At 41.7% G+C, this 22,759-nt stretch overlaps 1 protein-coding gene and 1 pseudogene across 6 annotated transcripts in view; one reads left to right on the forward strand and one right to left on the reverse strand.

Annotated features, from left to right (window-relative positions):
• The window catches only part of C6H15orf41 (chromosome 6 C15orf41 homolog), a 230,905-nt gene that overhangs the window by 167,582 nt on the left and 40,564 nt on the right, over window positions 1–22,759 (reverse strand). The gene's annotated exons all lie outside the window — the stretch shown is intronic.
• Window positions 15,690–16,675, forward strand: LOC111554621 (annotated as a pseudogene).

Raw genomic sequence — 22,759 nt, forward strand, 5'->3', positions numbered from 1 at the left:
AGACATAAAGAAAAATGTATCCATCCTATCTCCCACCCTATGTCTTCTCTTCCTCATTTCCAACTTCATATGAAGAGGATGCAAACATTTTGTGCCTAACCACAGCAAATATCCCCATAAATGATTAGGTAGAGGGCCAACATTAAGCTTAGTTGGTAATCAACTATTTTTTAAAGTTCTTAAAAACTATAGGTCAAATATATAGTTGAACATCAGTATCTGTTGGGGGGGATTGGTTTCCGGACCCTCTTGAATATCAAAATCTGTGGATGTTCAAATCACTTACATCAAAATCTGTGATGTTCAAATCACTGGCACAGTATTTGCATATAACCCATGCACATTCTCCTGTATAATTTAGATCATCTCTTGATTACTGATAATACCTAATACAATGTAAATGCTGTGTAAACAGTTGTGAATACTGTATTGTGTTTTTTTTGAGGGGGTGGTTTTTTTTAGACAGAGTCTTGCTTTGTCACCCAGGCTGGAGTACAGTGGCGCAGTCTTGGCTCACTGCAACTTCCACTTCCTGGTTCAAGCTATTCCCCTGTCTCAGCCTCCGGAGTAGCTGCCACCACGCCCGGCTAATTTTTGTATTTTTAGTAGAGATGGGGTTTCACCATATTGGCCAGGCTGGTCTCCAATTCCTGACCACAGGTGATCCGCCCACCTTGGCTTCCCGAAGTGCTGGGATTACAGGCGTGAGCCACCATGTCGGGCTTGGTTTTTTATTTGTATTATTTTTCGCTTTGTAGTGTTATTTTTATTGTTTTTTTATTTCCCCAAATATTTTCAATCCGTTGTTGGCTGAATATGCCAATGTGGATGTTTGGACGAACGGAGGCAGGATGGTGCACTTCCGGGTTCTTCATCACCAACTTTTCCCGTGGGCGCGAAAAGCAGCCGGCGCCCGGGAAGGTGCAGACCAACCAGGCATGCGCCAGGTGATGTCAATCCGAAGAGACTAAGATTTACCTGGTTGCACCTGCGGAACGCCCCCTGACACGCCCGTGTCCCGCCTATTGCCTTCCCACTCCTAGAAAAGCCGCTCCGGACAGACGCCACACGCGGACTTCCCAGCCCCACTCCTGTTGGGATGTCGGGACTGTGTCAGGAACTCCGCTCGAGAGCCCCACCAGGGGACTCTGTCGGCCTCCTTTGCCAGAGGCCGATAGACCTCTCCCTACCCACCTTCTTCTCCTGAAGCTAGGTGACCAAAATAAATTTGCAGTTTTGCTCCTACCCTTACCTATTCGCTGGTTCTTTTGTACTCGCTCTGGTGGTCTTTGAAAAACAAATCAGTTGGTGCCGAAGACCCGGGAGGAGACCCCTCCTCAGGCCTCTAAGGGTTGAGGAACCTCCTCCTGCTCCCACACCGCAGACGGACCAGGACGTGAGACCCGCTTCCCTCACTCTCACGGCCTCTCTGGGGTAAGTGCCCTTGTCTCCTCTTTACCTCCCTCGGCCAAAACTCCTGCGCAGGTCCGAGGCCCACTTTTGAGCCACCATGTGGCTCAGGAGACCCGTTCAGGATGGAGACGTCCGCATGAAGGTAATCTCCACTTTGGCTCCATGAGCCTCCAGTCTGTCTCTGCTGGTTCCAAAGGACGCTTTGAAGACAGGCAGAGATCCACTTCCATTTCCATTGTGTCCATTGTGTAAGTAAAGAGGAAACAAATGGGAAACCCCCAGTCCAAATTTCCAAAGAGCACCCCCTTAGGGTGCCTCCTAGCCAATTTACAAACCTTACAGCTTGAACAAGACCTTAGGAGGAAGCGGTTAATTTTCCTTTCCACTGTGGCATGATCGACCTCAGCAATTTCTGCCAGCAGCTAGGCAAGTGGTCCGAAATTAATTACGTACAAGGCTTTTGGGCCTTAAGCTCTCGTCCCTATACTTCTCCTTCTCTCCCCACTCTCCCCACCCCCTCCCTTCCTGCCCAGACTCCTCCTCCTTGCTCCTCATCGACTGGTAGCACAGCTCCTAGCAGCGGCTTTACAGCCCAGTCGTAACCCCAGGCCAGAGAGCACACACCCCGCAGACTCCAAGGCTACAAAAGGAGCCTGCTATAAGTGCGGCAAGGCAGGACACTATGCCAACAGGTGTCCGCAAGGTCCCCGAGCCCCAACGCAGCCTTGCTATAAGTGCAAGGCGTCAGGACATTGGGCCAGTGAATGTCCTAACCCTCGTCCACCAGCAACCCCCTGTCCTGCTTGCCAGCAGGGAGGACACTGGAAATCTGATTGCCCCACCCTGAGAACAGGTGCCGTGCCTCCATGTTACCCTCTTTCCCAGGATCCTGGGAGCTCCTTCCAGCTCCTACATCTGGACGACGACAACTGAAGGTGCCGAGACTCGGGGACCCCTATCACCCTCGCCGAGCCGCAGGTAACTCTCCTGGTAGTGGGTAAGACAATTAATTTTTTAATAGATAGCGAGGCTACCTATTCTGTTTTGCCGTCCTTCTCTGGACCTAACCTTCCATCCAATATCTCTGTAGTAGGAGTAAGCGGAAAGCCATCCACTCCATGAAAAACTCCACTCCTTAATTGCTGCCTGGCCAACAACTACTTTGTGCACTCATTCCTCATTATACCCTCATGCCCTACCCCCTTACTAGGCCGAGAAATCAGTTCAACTTTCCCCCACTTGCCTCAAACTTACTAAATTTTCTTAACTATCTCATACTCCCCAACCTTGCCGGGACCTTCCTTCTGGGTTTTGCCCATATTCCAACAAATGCTTCCATTCCTCATTCCTATACTAATACTGTGCCTTATTTTATTCTTCATCTGTATGTCCAAATACCAACCATAGGCCCCGACCTTAATGACGCCCCTTAACAGCAGGAAGTAGCCAGACAGACCACGGCGCCCCTTATCACCATTACCAATAAAAAGTTGGACTGTTTGGACGAACAGAGGCAAGATGGTGCACTTCCGGGTTCTTCACCACCAACTTTTCCCGCGCACGCGAAAATGCAGCCGGCGCCGGGGAAGGTGCAGACCAACTGGGCATGCGCCAGGTGACGTCAATCCGAAGAGACTAAGATTTACCTGGTCACACCTGCGGAATGCCCCCCGACACGCCCATGCCCCGCCTATTGCCCTCCCACTCCTAGAAAAGCCGCTCCGACGGACGCCACGCGCGGACTTCCCAGCCCCACTCCTGTTGGGATGTCGGGACTGTATCAGGAACCCCACCCGAGAGCCCTACCGGGGGACTCTGTCGGCCTCCTTTGCCGGAGGCTGACAGACCTCTCCCTACCCACCTTCTTCCCCTGAAGCTAGGTGACCAAAAAATAAATTTGCAGTTTTGCTCCTACCCTTGCGTGCTCGCTGGTTCTTTTGTGCCCGCTCTGGTGGTCTTTAGAAAAACAAATCAGTGGAACCCATGGATACAGAGGGTGAGCTGTATATATATGAAAAAAGTGGTTACTACTCCAGGCTTTCAACTACATTTGCTGGCAAACTGAAGATATATCCAAATGGCTTTATAACTACCTTTGCACTTAATTTTATCCCCACAACAATCTTCTGAGGTAGGTACTACTATCCTCCTTATTTTAAAGATGGGGAAATGAAGGAAGAGAAGTTAAGTAAAATACACAGTTAAACAGCTAGAAGAGCAATAGACCTGGGAATCAAAATTTACATCCGATTCCAGAGTCGCAAGTCTTAATCCCAATGCTAGTCTGCCTTCTTAATAGTTCCCAGAAATGGGTTCTGCAAATCATGTATGCTAATATCCCTGCTTAAGCATTTATGTGATGTTACATTATACTCTAAACAACCCTGAAATGTGGGGCATGTTGCTTTTTTGCTAGAAAATTGAAGCCACAGGAGGTCAAGTGTTTTGACCAAATTCCATGGCTTTAGACATTATTTCCTTTTTAAGAAATCAAATTGCAGTTTTTCTTTAACTTCATAAAAAATGTTGTTCTTTTATGTTTTTAAAGTTAAAGGAACTACTGACTGCAGGAAACAGTCAAGGATTAAAAGACTGTGTGGTAATTTCCATTATTCTCCCTGCAGCGAAGGTATATTTTAACCACCACTATTGCCTGAAGTGTCTCTATCTGATTGCATATATCTTTTGCTCAAATGTTATGCACTTCATATTAAATATAAAGCAGCTTTAAATCTTTCCCTGAACCAGGCAGGCAAATATAAATAATACAATCATCTTCTCTATAGAGGATGCAGGGGCCCTCTTTGTTAATTTTATAAAACAATATTCAATGAAGAGTTTCCTAGTTATCAAATGGTGCATCTTCTGTGTAAAATTCAGTAGTCCACTCTTAGAATTCATTCTTCACTATAATTTTCCTGTGTTTTTGCTCTATGTCTGATGTGTATGAATCTGTGTGTATCTATATACACACACATATACGTTTAAAAAGTGTGTGTTAAACATACTTTTTTGCAACATGCTTTCATTATATAAGATACTAACATTTATCTATGTCATTATATATATTCCTTAAAAATTATTTTTATTGGAAATAAAACATAAAAACACACATGGAACAAATGCACAGCCCAACGAATTAATATTTTTTTTAAAAAAAATACAACCACTTAGGTTAAGAGTCACTGCCAGCACCCCAAAAGATAACGCATCCAATCACTACCCTCCTTCCCTCTCACAAATGAGCCACTTCTGAGCTTTCCTTGTTTTTCTTGATAGTTTTACCACCCAAGAATGTACCCTTAGGTTCTACAGGTTAGTTTTGCCTGTCTGTAAACTTCGTATTAAGTGTATTACACACCATGCATTCTGCATCTAACTTCTTTCGCTCACCAATATGTCTGTGAGAGTTAGCCATGTTAATGTAAGTGTAGTTAATTCATTTTCATCACTTATTGTATATTCTATCAAATGAGTATAAGCCAAATTTGTCTATTCTATTGTTGAATATTACTACTGTGGGCTCACTCCTGAGTGAGTCTCTTTGTGTACATTCACATGCAGTTCTGATGCATGTAAATGTAGGAGTAGAATTCTGGGCCATCTGACATGCACCTCTTCACTTCAGCAGACACTGTCAAACAATTTTTCAAGTGTTTGTAACAACTTTAAACTGCCACCAACACTACAGAAGAGTTCCCATTGCTGTACACCCTCATCACACTTTTTCTCAATCCACGGCTTGCCTTTTCATTTTCTTTGTGGTGCCTTTTAAAGTACACAAGAAAAATTTTATGTTGATGAAGTCCAATTTATTCTTTTATTTTGTTTCAGTACTTTTTGTGTCTTGTCTAATAAATTTTTGCCTACCCACATTCATGCAGATATTTTCATACATTTTTCTAGAAGATTAATAGTTTTGGCTTTTACATTTAGGTCTATAATCTACCTTCAATTAATTTTGTGTGTTAAGGCGGGGATCACAGTTTGTTTTTATTATTTCCATACAAATATAAAATTGATCACACACGTTGGTGCCTCTGAGGAAGCCAAATATCTGAGAATCTATTTTGGGACTTTCTAATCTGTTCCACTGATTTGTATGTTTATCTTTACATAGATACTACACCATTTTGATGATGTAGCTAAACCAGTTACATTCGATGAAAGTACTGATATATTCAAGTTTAAATATATCATCTCACTAAATGCTATCGTCTTATCCACTATATGTACCGTTTCTCTCCATTCTTGTGTACTTTTCAGTGATTCAATGTTTATTTACTACTTTTCCTCTTGCAACTTAAAAGTTACATACTCTTTTACTATTCTTTTAGTAATCAATCTAGAAAACCATGTTGCCTCCTCAATTTATCAAAATCTATTATTGATGGGTGATTTATTGCTTCCTGGAAAATATAAAAACATTACAACACTAATGAGAGGTCCCCTTCCTGGAATGTAGGATGTTGCTGAAATTGTTTTAAGTCTGTATATTTCTTATCTCAAAAGACACTGCTACTATTTCATATATCTCTGCTTACTCAGATTTACCCACATATGTACCATCTCATTGTTCTTCATTCCTTCCTTTTCACTCTTTCATCTCCATTACGTTCTTTTGTTGTTGTTGTTTTGTTTGTTTTTGTTTTTTCTTTTTGTTTTTGTCTGAGACAGAGTCTTGTTCTGTCACCCAGGCTGGAGCACAGTGGCGCAATCTCAGCTCACTGCAAGCTCCGCCTCCCGGGTTCATGCCATTCTCCTGTTTCAGCCTCCCAAGTAGCTGGGACTACAGGCACCCGCCACCACGCCCAGCTAATTTTTTGTATTTTTAGTAGAGATGGGGTTTCACCATGTTAACCAGGATGGTCTCGATCTCCTGACCTCGTGATCTGCACGCCTCGGCCTCTCAAAGTGCTGGGATTACAGGTGTGAGCCACCATGCCCGGCCCATTACATTCTTTTAATAACTCCACCAGTGCAGATTTGTTGATGATGTCAGGTTACAGTCAAATTGTGGCTCTTTGTAATGACAATCTGTCTTATTCCTCCACTTGGCTTTAGTATTTTCTTTTTAAGAATTTCAACTATAAAATCCTGCTTATAATTTGTTGGACTTCAATGTGTGGCTGCATACCTTTCATCATTTTGGGAATATGCTCGATCATAATTTCTTCAACATTGCTTTTGCATTCAAGCTCCTCCCCCAAGACTCCCAATGAATCTGTCAGCCTTCTCTACTGTATCCTCTATTTCTTAGTTTCTCTTCATACGTTCCACCCTTTCGTTATTGTATGCTACATTCTGGTATTTTCCTGTGACCCCCTTCCAGTGCACTAATCCTTTCTTCAGTAATGTCTAACTTACTGTTAAATTGATCCACTGAGTTAAATCCATCCAATATTGGTTACTGTATTTTTCAGTTCTAAATTTTCTATTTGATTCTTCTTCATATAAGTTCCCTGCAGAATGTTTCAATTTCTTTTATAACTCCCCAAAGTTTAATTCTAGTAATTCTGTTTGGTAGTTCCAATAACTGGATCTCCTTTGAGTCTAGTACTGTAGCCTTTACTGGCTCTCATTCATGTTGTCATGTGTCCTTACGCGACTGAGTATCTCTCATTATGTGTCATACTAGAGTCGTTCTTTGGTACAAACAGGGGATTGATTCTAGGACCCCCAAGGATACCCCAAATCAGTGTATACTCAAGTCCCAAAGTCAGCCCTGCAGGACTCACTTATACAAAAAATTGGTCCTCTATATATGCAGTTTCACATCTTGTAAATACCGTATTTTCAATCTAAGTCTAGTTGAAAAAAAAATCCACCTATAAGTGGACCCAGCAGTTCAAACCCATGTTGTTCAAAGGTCAATTGTATTTGAAAAACTATCTCATAAATAATTTAAAGGTTGAAATGATATTTTCTCCAGATAGAATTCTGACTTGATACTGGGAGCACCAGGAATCTAGGATCACCTTAGTCAATTTCAGGTATTAATTTTTGGTGCCAATCAGACAAATGTGAAACTCACGGGGAGATCTTTCCATTTCAGTTCGTATTTACTCCTAGGGTATAGTCCATTAGAGGCTCCCCACCCCCAAAGCTTGGGATATTTATAAGAGCTCTCACTTTCGGCAGGCCCTCATCTCTAAACTTTGTCCTCTAGCCCTATAGAGCCGTCAAAAGTTCTGCTCAAGGCTTGACTAGACTGCATCTAATCAAATGGTAATTAAATTAGAATTCAAAATTAAAAACATAGTCCTCCAAAAAAATGTCATAAATTAAAAAACGCATTCCTTTGTTACTCAGATGAAAGAGGAAGTCATGATGGAAAAAACAAAAATGCATAAAATTGAGCAATGATGGTATGTATCAAAATTTGTGAGAACTTTGTATCATTAACTGGACTTTAGGAAAAAAGGGGAAAGGAACTGGTTTTACTGTAGGAGGTCTTAGCAAATTATGTATCCTACCAAACAAAAGAAAATAGGAAAAGAAGTAAGAGCATCAAGAAGGAATAAAACAAACAAACCCTCCTTATTTGCAGATGAGATGGCTTTCTACATAAAACCAGCAAGAAGATCTACAAACAAGGTATAAAACTAGTATCTCAGAAAGGTAACTGGAGACAAGATTAATATAAAAAATAAGAATTCTTATAAATCAGTACTATCCAAGGAAAAAAATAGCTATCATTCACAATCAAAAGCCATAAAGTATTTAGAAATGTGTTTTTAAAAAATATATAAAAGTTTTTTTTTTTTTTTTTTTTTTTTGAGACGGAGTCTTGCTGTGTCTCCAGGCTGGGGTGCAGTGGTGCGATCAAGGCTCACTGCAACCTCCGACTCCCTGGTTTAAGCGATTCTCCTGCTTCAGCCTCCCGAGTAGCTGGGATTTCAGGCATGCACCACCACACCAGACTAATTTTTTGTATTTTTAGTGGAGATGGGGTTTCACCATGTTGGCCAGGATGGTCTCGATCTCCTGACCTCGTAATCTGCCTGCCTCGGCCTCCCAAGTGCTGGGATTACGGGCGTGAGCCACCACACCCAGCCAAAACTTTTGAAGAAAGGTATAAAACATTACTGAAGAGCATAAAGAGTTTCTGACTAAACACAGAATTGTGACATTTTTATAAAGAAAGTATCATGGGTGGACTGGGCGTGGCGGCTCACACCTGTAACCCCAGCACTTTGGGAGGCTGAGGCGAGCAGATCACTTGAGGCCTGGAGTTCAAGACCAGCCTGGGTAACACAGTGGTCTCTGCAAAAAATAGAAAAAATAAGCTGGGCATGATGGCGCATGCCTGTAGTCCCAGCTACTCGGGAGACGGAGGCGGCCGAATTGCTTGAACCCGGGAGACAGAGGTTGCAGTTAGCTAAGATCCCACCACTGCAATCCAGTCTGGGTGACAAAGTGAAATTCTGTCTCAAAAAAAAAAAAAAAAAAAAAAAAAAGTATCATGGGTGGAACGATAGTATAAATAAAATTGTCAGTTCTCCACATATTAATCTATAATTTTAATAAAAATGCTACCAAATTCACAACAGAGTCTTCGGGTAGAACATAATAAATTTATGTTAAAATTCAAGAAGAATACATAAGAATAGCTAACAAATTCTGAAAAGCAATAACAAGCAGGGAACTTACACTACCAGGTATCGGCATAGATAAATGTCAAAAAATGTAGTGTTTACCCAAAAAAGTACATTATAGAATTACATTCACATTTAACACCATTTATACAAAGTATCAAACAGCAAAATATAATGACCTATTTTTTTGTGAATATATATATGGATGTGGTAAAAGAAATATATGAGACTGATAAGCACTAAACTCAAGATAATAGTTACCTCAGGTAACAGAGAAGAGGAAAGAAATCAGGGAGAAGTACATTCAACCATACCTACAATATTTTATTAAAAAATTAAAAATCAGAAGCGGAAAGGGAATGTAGGACAGTGTTGGAATAGCATTTCTGTAAAAGTCAAAAGCACCTGAAGCAAATAGAAACAGATGTATATTCAAAGGGTTCATTTGTCATTCTCTGTTCTTTTATATTTGTGCTATATTTCATAAAAAAATTAATTAGGGAGGCAAAAAGAAAAGAAGGACAAAATTGAGGAGAAGTTGGATAAACTGATCTTTAAGATTCTTTTCTGCTCTAAGTCCCACCCTTTTCTAAATGTTCTGATTTAATGAGAGTCTTAAGTACTTACACTTCTTTCATTTCTAATTAAATTTAGGTATTAACTTTTTAGAACAAGTTATAACATAAATCAGGTAAAGAATAAGAGGCCTGGTGTGACACTTAATTTCACTTGCAAGACCAGGTTTCTGGCCATTTTTCTCTGAAATAATCACAATAACTTCAACATATATAAATAAGAGATTTGTAAGAAATGTTTATCAGTCATCTTTTTAAATGCGGTCTCTTCAGTCTTCTCTTTTGCCCTACATTCTGCAGAGGGGAGAGAACCCTCTCCTTCCCCTCTGGAAATTCAATAATTACAGTCTATAAATTAAACTGACAATTGGCCGGGCGCGGTGGCTCAAGCCTGTAATCCCAGCACTTTGGGAGGCCGAGACAGGCGGATCACGAGGTCCAGGAGATCGAGACCATCCTGGCTAACACGGTGAAACCCCGTCTCCACTAAAAAATACAAAAATAGCCAGGTGAAGTGGCGGGCGCCTGTAGTCCCAGCTACTCGGGAGGCTGAGGCAGGAGAACGGTGTGAACCCGGGAGGCGGAGCTTGCAGTGAGCTGAGATCCGGCCACTGCACTCCAGCCTGGGCGACAGAGCGAGACTCCGTCTCAAAAAAAATAAAATAAAATAAACAACAACAAAAAAATAAACTGACAATCGATTAGCAGAAGAAGAGGTGTACACACTTATAACATGTATATGTATGGGAGATCCCACAAAGTGTGAGACGCAGAGAAAGGCCAGATGGTTGAACTATGGGAGGGCAAGGGGAGGAACTGTACTATAAACAAAGATCGTCTTACTATGCAGATAAAGTCTCTCAGGTGGCAGCCCTCAGAAGAACAGGTGTAAAGTCTGTCTGGGTGTGGTATCCTGGGCATGGAGACCTGTCGGTCTCCTCTTCTGTGACATAAGTAATCTTCTCTGGTTAGTGTAGATTTCAGGGAAGGTATTCCTGACAATCACATTCCTTCCGGAGGAACATCCCTTCGTCAGATGAGAGAACTTCAGAGAAAGCTCCTCTCTGTGCTTCAGAGGGGTGGGAGACTAGGGAGCGGAATGTCCAAGAGACTGTAGTTTTGAGGCTGCAAAGATGTAGAGAAATTGGAACCCTCGTATATTTCTGGTGGGATTGCAAAATGGTGTAGCCGCTTTGGAAAACAGTTTGTTTCTCAACATATTAAATACAGAGTTATGGTTAGGCATGGTGGCTCACACCTGTAATCACAACATTCTGGGAGGCCGAGGCAGGAGAATCACTTGAGCTGAGGAGTTCAAGACCAGTCTAGGCAACATAGTTAGACTCCATCTCTACAAAAAATTCCTTAGAAAGCTAGCTGGGTGTGGTGGTGCGTGCCTGTAGTCCCAGCTACTTGGGAGGCTGAGGTGGGGAGACCACTTGAGCCCAGGAGTTCAGGGCTGCAGTGAGCTAGAACTGTGCCACTGCACTCTAGCCTGGGCAACAGAGCAAGACCCTGTCTCAAATAATATGTATAATAAATATACACAAATAAATAAATAAATAAATAAATAAATAAATAAATAAACACAGTTATCATATGCCCCAGTAATTCTTCTCATGGGTATATACCCAAGAGAACTAAAAACATGTTTCTAAACAATAGTCTATACACAAATGTTCATAGCAACATTATACATAATAGCCAAAAAGCAGAAACAACCCAAATGTCCATCAGCTGATGAATGGATAAATAAAATGTGATATACCCATTCAATGGACTATTATCCAGCAATAAGAAGAAATGAAGTACTGATATATGCATGACTCAGATAAATCTGTAAAATATATGAATGGAAACATCCAGTCACAAAGGCCACATCTTGCATGATTCTATTTGTATGAAATGTCTAGAACAGGAAAATCAATAGAAGTAGAAAGCAGATTAGTAGTTGTCAGGGACAAGGAGGGGGAAGGATCGGGAGTGACTGATAATACAGGATTTCTTTCGGAGGTGACAAAAATGTTCTGACATTAGGCAGTGGTGTTGGTTGTACAGCTTCATGAATATACTAAAAACCACTGAATTGTATATTTTTAAGGAGTGAAATTTATGGTACGCAAATATCTCCATAAAGCCGTTCTTAAAAAATAGAAGATGAAAATTATGAACTTCTTTTCCTCTATGACTTCCATTTTTTCCATTATAAATACAAAATTTTAAGTGTGACCTCACAACATTAAAAGTGATTATTTGTCCAGGGTATGTGTCATTTCGCCTGATATAGGACCATTGTTCAGTCCTTCGAAATGCTAGTTTTCTTTTGCAAATTTCTGGTAGGCATCTGCTATAGTTTGGTTTGCTTGACCTCCTCCAAATCTCATGTTGGAGGTTGGTTCCCAGTGTTGAAGGTGGGGCCTAATGAGAGATGTATGAGTCATGGAGGCAGATCTCTCATAAGTGTCTGGGTGAGTTCTCATATTACTGAGTTCTCGCTCTGTTGGTTCTCTAAAGAGCAGGTTGTTAAAAAGAGCCTGGCACCTCCCTTCTTTCCTCTCTCCCCTCCTCCTCCTCCTCTCTCACCAAATGGTCTCTGCATATATCAGCTCCCCTTTGCCTTCTGCCATAAGTAGAAGCGTCCTGAAACCCTCACCAGAAGTAGAAGCCAGCACCCTGCTTCTTGTATAGCTTGTAGAACTGTGAACCAAGTAAAACTTTTTTATTTATAACATACCCAGCTTTCGGTATTCCTTTCTAGCAGCAAAAACAGACTAAGACAACATAAGTCTATTTTATCAGAGACTAGAAATTGCAACCCCTGCTTTTTTTTTGTTCTCCATTTGCTTGGGAGATCTTCCTCCATCCCTTTATTTTGAGCCTATGTGTGTCTCTGCATGTGAGATGGGTCTCCTGAATACAGCAAACTGATGGGTCTTGACTCTTTATCCAATTTGCCAGTCTGTGTCTTTTAATTGGACCATTTAGTCCATTTACATTTAAGGTTAATATTGTTATGTGTGAACTTGATCCTGTCATAGTGATATTAGCTGGTTATTTTGCTCGTTAGTTGATGCAGTTTCTCCCTAGCATCGATGGTCTTTACATTTTGACGTTTTTTTGCAATGGTTGGTACCGGTTGTTCCTTTCCATGTTTAGTGCTTTCTTCAGGATCTCTTATAGGGCAGGCCTGGTGGTGACAAAATCTCTAAGCATTTGCTTGTCTGTAAAGGATTTTATTTCTCCTTCACTTATGAAACTTAGTTTGGCTGGATATGAAATTCTGCGCTGAAAATTCTTTTCTTTAAGAATGTTGAATATTGGCCCCCACTCTCTTCTGGCTTGTAGAGTTTCTGACGAGAGATCTGCTGTTAAGTCTGATGGGCTTCCCTTTGTGGGTAACCCGACATTTCTCTCTGGCTGCCCTTAACATTTTTTCCTTCATTTCAACTTTGGTGAATTGACAATTATGTGTCTTGGAGTTGCTCTTCTCGAGGAGTATCCTTGTGGCGTTCTCTGTATTTCCTGAATTTGAATGCTGGCCTGCCTTACTAGGTTGGGGAAGTTCTCCTGGATGATATCCTGAAGAGTGTTTTACAACTTGGTTCCATTTTCCCCCTCACTTTCAGGCACACCAATCAGACGTAGATTTGGTCTTTTCACATTTTTCCATATTTCTTGGAGGCTTTGTTCATTTCTTTTTCCTTTTTTTTCTCTAGACTTCTCTTCTCACTTCATTTCATTCATTTGATCTTCAATCATTGATACTCTTTCTTCCAGTAATGACTGAGTTGGTTACTGAAGCTTGTGCATTTGTCACGTATTTCTTGTGTCATGGTTTTTATCTCTGTCAGTTCGTTCATGTCCTTCTCTGCATTGATTATTCTAGTTATCCACTCTTCCATTCTTTTTTCAAGATTTTTAGTTTCTTTGTGCTGGGTACATAGTTCCTCCTTTAGCTCTGAGAAGGTTGATCGACTGAAGCCTTCTCCTCTCAACTCGTCAGTCATTCTCCGTCCAGCTTTGATCTGTTGCTGGCGATGAGTTGCATTCCTTTGGAGGGGGAGATGCGCTCTGATTTTTTGAATTTCCAGCTTTTCTGCCCTGCTTTTTCCCCATCTTTGTGGTTTTATCTGCCTTTGGTCTTTGATGCTGGTGACGTACTGATGGGGTTTTCGGGTGGGTGTCCTTTCCGTTTGTTAGTTTTCCTTCTAACAGTCAGGACCCTCAGCTGTAGGTCTGTTGGAGATTGCTTGAGGTCCACTCCAGACCCTGTTTGCCTGGGTATCAGCAGCAGAGGCTGCAGAAGATAGAATATTGCTGAACAGCGAGTGCTGCTGTCTGATTCTTGCTCTGGAAGCTTCGTCTCAGGGGCATACCCCGCCGTGTGAGGTGTGAGGTGTCAGTCTGCACCTAGTGTGGGATATCTCCCAGTTAGGCTACTCAGGGGTCAGGGACTCACTTGAGCAGGCAGTCTGTCCGTTCTCAGATCTCAACCTCCGTGCTGGGCGATCCACTGCTCTCTTCAAAGCTGTCAGACAGCTAGCTGTCAGACTCCACCCAGAGGTGGAGCCTACAGAGACAGGCAGGCCTCCTTGAGCTGCCCTGCGCTCCACCAGTTCGAGCTTCCCAGAGGCTTTGTTTACCTACTTAAGCCTCAGCAATGGCGGGTGCCCCTCCCCCAGCCTCGCTGCCGCCTTGCAGTTAGATCTCAGACTGCTGTGCTAGCAATGAGGGAGGCTCCATGGGCGTGGGACCCTCCCGGCCAGGTGTGGGATATAATCTCCTGGTGTGCCGTTTGCTAAGACCCTTCGTAAAGTGCAGTATTAGGCTGGGAGTTACCCGATTTTCCAGGTGTTGTATGTCTCAGTTTCCCTTGGCTAGGAAAAGGGATTCCCTTCCCCCTTGCGCTTCCCCGGTGAGGCGATGCCTCGCCCTGCTTCACCTCTCACTGGTCGGGCTGCACCAGCTGACCAGCACCAACTGTCCGGCACTCCCCAGTGAGATGAACCTGGTACCTCAGTTGAAAATGCAGAAATCACCCATCTTCTCTGTTGCTCATGCTGGGAGCTGGAGGCTGGAGCTGTTCCTATTCGGCCATCTTGCTCCCGACCCCCAGGACCTTAATATCTTTAAGGGACTTATTTTTTGGCCACTGCCATCCACTCTCTGGCCTCAAAGATTCATATCTGACCCACATGCCAAATATATTTGCCCCATCCCAGCATCCCCCAAAGTCCCAACTCATTACAGAATCAACTCGGGTTCAAAATGTCATCTAAATAAGCATCAGCTCAAACCCCCAAATCTTACCTAAATTAGGTTTGAGTTAGATTATGGCGATGATCTATCCTGAGGCACTTCTAGAAATTTACCACACAAAGCCCTACACACAAATTTTCATAGCAGCCTCATCTATATTGGAAAGAACACAAACAACCTTCAATAATGAATGAACAAACTATGACACATCCATATAATGGAATACTACTCTGCAACAATGCAAGCAACAGCATGGAGAAATCACAAATGTGATCTACTAGGTAAAAGAAACCAAACTCAAAAGGCTATCTACCACATGATTCCATTTCTATGGCATTCTGGAAAAGGAAAAATAGAGCGACAGAAGGCAGATAAGGGATTCTTAGGCACCAGGGCAGGGAGGACAAACTGACCACAAAAGGGCTAACGGAATTTTTAGGGGATGATAGATGTGTTCAACATCTTGACTGTGGTAGTGGCTATACAACTCTATGTGTTTGTCAAAACTTGCAGAACTGTATAGAAAAGGAGGGAATTTAACTGCATGTAAATCAATAATAAATTTAATTAAAATTGGAAAAAAAAATATTTATAATGTTTCACACATTTACTGTAGCCAGTGTTCCATAAACTCATGCTGACCTGGTATCAAAAAAAAAAAAAAAAAAAAAATTACAAGCCTCCCACTTCTTCAGCAGGGGCAGCTGCTGAGCCAGGAGTCGCTGGGCACATGGGACCGCCTCCCTGAGTCTCTGCATGATGTGAACCCAGTGGGCCACCCACTGACCTGTCAGTACAGTCCCTGAAGTGAGTCCCCAGGTTGGGCCTGCCAGGTCGGGCTGGCTGTGCCCTGGCCCTGGTGATGGCGGTCCAGCTGGGGCAGCAGATATTAATGTGCCAGGCAGTGCTGGCAGGTGGAGCCCCGAGTGGACCCTGTGGATCTTATGGACCACATGGAGTAGCACTACAGCAAGGCCATGCCACTCATCTTCATGGGCAGTATGCTCTGCAGCTGCACCATGCTGATGCTCACTGGACTGGATGCCCACCTTGAGGTGCACTGCAGCAAGGAAATGCACATCATCTCTTGTGTGCTGGCCATGCACCAGGCCTGGTCCAAGTCTGGCCACAAGAAACTACAGCTGGACACAGCGGGCATGACTGACAAGGTGCTGGACATTGCCATGCAGGCCTTCATCCTGGAGGTGAAGATCTCTAAGCAAAGGGGGCCAGCCCATGTGCTCTGCAACAAGGACCACTTCAGACTCAAGTCCTTGAATCCTTGGCCTACCTGTCGCACCTGTTCTCCAACTCCAAGTTCCTGCTTATGGCTCAGGGCAGCCATGTCTCCATGCACTCCTTGATCACGTGCAAGGTCACTCACTACATAGGCTTCGACCTCAGCAGCTATGGCAACTGCCTGACCAAGTGGAACAAGGTCATAAAGGTGATGTACACCCAGTGCATGGAGGTGGGCAAGGACAAGTGCCTGCTCGTGTACTACAAGCAGCTGGTGCTGTAGCCTAGGAGCTCCCTCAAACTCATCCTGGACCATCTCGGCGTCACCTGGAGCAACGCTGTCCTCCACCATCAAGACCTCACTGGCAAGCGGGGTGGCATCTCCCTGTCTACGATCCAGTGGTCCACGGACGAGGTCATCAAGCCTGTGAACCTGGAAATGCTCTCCAAGTGGACTCACCACATCCCTGGGGACATGGTGCCAGACATGGCCCAGACTGTCCCATGCTGGCTCAGCTTAGCCATGAGCCCTATGCAAACAATCTCCCCGACCCCCCACTTCCACTATGGCATTTTGCTGTGGCAGCCTGAGCACACTAAGGCACTGGGGATGCTCACATAACAGGCCACACTGAGAGTTGACGATTAAGACAGTATTCCCACCTAGCTAACTCATTCTTCGAGATCCAGGACTGGGCCAACCTCTCCCAAGTTCAACTCTGTGATTGTGTCTTGAAAAGCAAGTTCTAAAAACTTCCACAGAAAACCAAGTTTGTGGCTGCATCAGATTGGCTATATACGTTGGGTTTTATGAAGCAATCTAATTTTACTCCAAGGTGTCCAACTTTTTCCTCTAAATTTCAAATATTTTCTGGTTTTGCTTATACAGAAAACGCCATGAATGAATCTCTCTTATCAGAGACTTCTTCAATGTATGAAATCCTGCTAGAATACCTAAGACATCCTACTAACTCTATGCAATCATAAGTGAATGAACATCTAGAGGTTAAATTTAACTCCGTGACCATAATGCTACTAGTCTATGTCTAATAAGCACAGTTACTTTCCAACCTTTTCGCAGAGTAAAAAAGTTTAGAATACTTTTTTTTTTTTTTTTTTGAGATGGAGTCTCGCTCTGTCATCCGGGCTGGAGTGCAGTGGTGTGATCTTGGCTCACTACAAGCTCTGCCTCCTGGGTTCACGCCATTCTCCTGGCCTCAGCCTCCCAAGTAGCTGGGACTACAGGTTCCCCCCACCACACCTGGTTAATTTTTTTCTTGTATTTTTAGTAGAGACAGGGTTTCACTGTGTAAGCCAGGATGGTCTTGATCTCCTGACCTTGTGATTCGCCTGCCTCAGCCTTCCAAAGTGCTGGGATTACAGGCGTGAGCCACCGCGCCCAGCCAGGAATACTTTTTAAAGCCATTTAAATATTTCCTTATTCTTTTTCTACACAAAAATATGTTCTACCCCACTAATCTTTCTTAATTTAATAGGTCACAGAAACCTCATACAAAACCCGTATTAATGATTGGCCACTTTCACTTTGTAATTCTTATAATTTATAAAAATTATAGGTATAACTACCATCTTTACCACTTTCTTCCCAAATAAATTCTCAGTTATATTAAAATAATAGTATTAATAATCTCATACTTTTCCCCTGTCTTCTGCTTCTTACTCCCATCGCAACCCCCAATTACCAAGCTGATACTTTTAAAAATTTCACAAGGAAATGCAAAAATTTACATAAAAGTACCTTCCTGAATATATAGTCCTCCTAAATAATCTCAGTAGTACTCTTACAAGGTCAACCAAATTATTTCAAGCCTCAGTAGATGACAGTTTTCCTTACTTTATTAGTTTGAAAAAACTATATATTTTCAATCTTCTCTAAAAACACATCATCATCATGATATGGACTATAATTATTCTACATCCACCCACTTTAATAATAAATGCTGTGGTAAAACAACAAATGGAACACCTTACAATGCATTAAGCTCTTCTCTTATTAAACACAAAATTTTAAATCTTACCACAGCTTTTTATTCTTGATTCACAATCAAATCCTTTTGTCAGTTATTCTCAGCATTTAATGTTATTCATTGCAATAAATCCAATCTTAGATGGCTATAAATGCCTTGCCTACTTCTCTATGTGTCTTAAGAGAAACCAGAGGATGAGCAGAGATGGAGCTGTCATTAAGACTCTGCACAGTACAATTAGGTTTTGTTATATACTAAATTTTGCTAGAATATCCTATTTGTAACTTTTCCTCATTTTGTTGAACTCTAATAAAGAGTAGGTGCTCAATCAATACCTACTGTCATGATGATCATGATAATAAAGATGGTAACACTGGGGGAACACTTATTAGCTACCAGGTACTGTTTCATTTAATTATCATCACTATAATAATAGTAGTGTTTTCTTAAGAAACTAAGGGAGAAAAGTGAAGTATCTTCTCCAAATTAACACAGTCAGGATGTGAATATCGGCAGTTTGGCCTTAGACTCTAGGTTCTTAATCACTGCCTCCAAATGATAAAACAAATTACTTTCAAGAACCAGTATGCCAATGTTTCACAAGATGCTTAGTTGCAAACAACTTAATCTACTCAATTTAGTTTCAACAAAAAATGAAAAGTTACTAAAGGTTTTAGACAGCTTGTGGAACTTACCACAGGACCAGAAAGTCGAGTTCAGAGGCCTTATAACAAATAACAACGTTTCAACCACACCATAGGAGTGCTCCCCTCAAGCCCTACAGCCACTTCCAGGACCCTGTCCAGGGTACTGAGCTGTCTGCCTTGTGGCATTCAACAACTGGTTACCCCCACTGCAACACTTGCCAAAAGATTGGAGCCTGCACAGAAAGCCATTTTCACCCTAAAATCCACCATTCACTACTGAAGTTCAACTTGGCAGATACGAGTTCATCACTCGATAAAGTTAACATGCAACTACTGGCTATAAATAAAGTAAAAAATACATAAAGTTTTATTGATAGTATGTTTATAATTACAGTCTACTTGTGACTGTAGTCTGTAATTATATTCTTGAAGAATATGTTCAAGATCTAAAAGAGAAGGCACAATTGTTAAAAAAAAAAAAAAAAGTATGGATTTGGGTTTTTGGGTGATTTCTTCATCCTTTTTTTTTCTGGTTTTAATGTTATTTATATAAGAAATAAAAATTCAGGCAGAAGGCCAGGCACGGTGGCTCATGCCTGTAATCCCAGCACTCTGGGAGGCCGAGGAAGGCAGATCACCAGGTCAGGAGATCGAGACCATCCTGGCTAACATGGTGAAACCTCGTCTCTACTGAAAATACAAATATTAGCCGGGTGTGGTGGCGGGTGTCTGCAGTCCCAGCTACTCGGGAGGCTGAGGCAGGAGAATTGCGTGAACCCGGGAGGCAGAGCTTGCAGTGAGCCGAGATCGCGCCACTGCACTCCAGTCTGGGCGACAGAGCAAGACTCCGTCTCAAAAAAAAAAAAAAAAATTCAGGCAGAAAAACATACATTTCCCTTGGCACATATACAATATCCTAAAAATGTGACTGAGTTTCATGTATGTTCCCAAAATAACACAACCCAACCAAAAAACACAAAATTCACATCCTGTGAAAGCCCCCAATAGCTGCAAAAGCCCTAAAAACAAATGCAAAATTTTATAGAACCACAGCTTATATTGCATTAGATTATATTTGATTCTCCCGAAATTTGAATGTGTGCCCTGCACATGGCAGCTCCATGCAATTGTGTGTCTCAACACTTAGAAATGGCTGAATTTGATATAAGAAGCTTCAATTCTCTTCTCCCATCAAAATGGCCTCCCCAGACCAGAGGAAGCCAGAAAGGCTGCCTCCCCTGATACAAACACCAACATGATTCAAGACAGGACCCACTTGGGGAAGTGCTCCCTGCCCCTTACTAGGAGGCCAGGCTCTGCCTGGTTCCTCCTAGAGCTACTTGACCTCACCCTGCGGTCTGCCCATGACTTCCAGACCAGCCCTAACCTCAGGTGGGAAGAATGTGAGGAGCACTGGTCAAATACTGTGGCACCCATGGATAAGTCCCATTTGCTGTTACCCTGGCTCCTCATGTTTCCATAAGTCTATAACCACAGGCCCCTGAGATGAAATACAGTCTACTTCCCAGCTTTTCTGTGTATGAAGATCTTGTCTTTAGAAATCTAGCTAGAATTAAAGTTACTCAAGAACTTGCTCATGCCAGGAACCTGTCCCCAAGGCCAACCTGAGCTGCTGGGCCCTGCTCCCCATGACAGAGGTCCCCCAGCTGCTATGAACACTGCCTCTCTATACTCCACACTGGCATGCCAATGATACACCTGCTTGGGTTTCCTTCCTACCACTTCTGTGTCAGTTAAAGAGCAGAGAGGGAGGTCTACAGGCAGGTCCAACTGTCCGTACCCCTTCCTCAAGCCCCATGAGAAAAACTGGGTCACCACTAGCTTCACTCTATATGTGGCAGTAAAAAATGCCAGAAAACCTATTTTGCATATAAACTTTTACCATTAGGGAACATATATTGAAATCTAGTTTTAAGCGTAAGCACAATGGAAAAGATCAAAAGCAGATGACACTATGATGAAAGAAACACTTTGCTTTGAAAAGTTTTTCTCTTCAAGTTTTCCACACAGAAAATTCTAACCACTTATAGGTAGTCATCATTTCAACGAATTGTGTCAAATGAAACAGGGAAAAGAAAGAACATGCACCATGAGGCTAATTTATGGTCTCACTAAATCCAGCAGACTGAAGGATTTCATTTAGTCTATCATGAATTCTTAGACCAAAGCAATTCTATTAAAAGCCCTTGGAGGGGGAGGGAAAAAAAAAACACCTGAATTTGTTGTCAGGTCAAACAAAAGCTTTCCCTAAATATTATAATTGTGTCAGATACTGCCCTTCACACAATTTTGAATGGCTAGCACCAAGGAATCTGTCCATCTAAAAGTGAGGCCAACAGAATAATTTTTTTTTTATTTTTACAAAATGTTTATTCTCTGAAATCCAATGCATTCAAAGGATGTTAACACTTAAAATGTTTATCATTTCCACCAACTGCATTATCTTAGTAAACCAAAATAAGCACTTTTATCATAGATGTAGTCAATGATTAATACATTTTTTTAAAGGACCTAAACTTCCCCCAGATTTCAGCGCAGGTAATTTTATTGTATGTTTCACCTAGTAGGTGATTTTTTTAAAAAATAGTGTGTAGAAATGAATAGTTTGAAACTGAGTAAATGTAGTCTACCATGTCACAAAACAACCAAATCAAAAGCAACTGCCATGCTAATAATAAGTCAAAGAAATAGTAATTCTGGCTTGTACAGACATGTGCAGTATTTTCAAAGCTCTTAACAGTTCATTGCTAACACGTACCTCCAAAGCTTAACTTAGAGTTGGAAGGTAAATTTCACAGTAATGTAACTTTAACCATTTACATTCACTTTAACATATTACTAAGATGTTTTACTCTATGTCACAATGGTGCTTTCCAGTGTTCACAATTTACAGTTTCGATTTGTATACATGTGATCTAACATACGGGACAGTTCTTACTATTACAAACTATCCCTTAAAAGAAAAATAAAACCTACCTTACATAGAACTCTGAACATGGTATGACCTAAAGCAGATTAACGCAACACGGCTTTTAATATTTTAGCCATTTTCTAAATAATAGCATGTAAACTTGTGTATTTGGCATATGAGAGCTACAACTTTTTCACTGAGAAATTATGCATTAATTTTCTTCAACCATCTTTCTCAATTTTACTAAAAAATCTCATGACTTGCTGGTTCTGTTTCAGTGAATTCCAGACTGTATTTTTTGGGTGTGGGGGGAGAAAAAGAGGGAAGGAAGGTGATAAATACACTGTAAACAGAAATAAGTCCCCCCCAAAATTAAGCCTTTAAAATAATAATAATAATCATATTTTAATTCTACACTATTTAACACTTAAGAGTCAGTTACAATGTTTCATCTTTAACACTGACAACAAATGAATTACTGTAGGGTCAGTCTGCCCTACCATCTTGGGATCTAAAATTCTAAATGTGTGAGGAGAAGAGTAAATACTTCAACGTTCAATTTTGAACGTTGAACGTTCAATTGCAAATTTTGAAATTTAGAACAATTTATATGACTTGACTACACTGGTCAAAGCAATGACAAATATACAATTCAGTAAGTAGTTGGTTATTTTGCTTTTGGGGGTGGGCAATCAAAGAACAGAGAGTAACATATGGAGTAAGAAAAAAATTTGTTTCCCATTTTAGCGGGGGGAATCACAGGGAAGTTTAAGCCTCTGAAATATATTTCACCTATGCGCTGACATTCAAGATGAAATTTTCAATTTTTTGAAGAGCCCCCATTCTTTCCTTGAGTATCAAACTGATTAGTAGTCACATCTTCAAGTAAAATCACAGTTTTACAACTTGTTGAATGAAATATTAGTAAGGTCAAAAAGACTAAATTTCAAACTAGAAAAAAAAAATCTACTCAAGTTTTACACTCAGTTTTCAAGTCAGGTTACTAACATGACAACAGATTTTGCTTCAACTGCTCTTGTACACACTCACACCCATAACAGGCTCCCCAGCCACTAATCTGCTTTGCAATATAAGATCATATAGTCAG

Source organism: Piliocolobus tephrosceles, chromosome 6, assembly GCF_002776525.5.
Source record: "Piliocolobus tephrosceles isolate RC106 chromosome 6, ASM277652v3, whole genome shotgun sequence".
NCBI lineage: Eukaryota > Metazoa > Chordata > Mammalia > Primates > Cercopithecidae > Piliocolobus > Piliocolobus tephrosceles.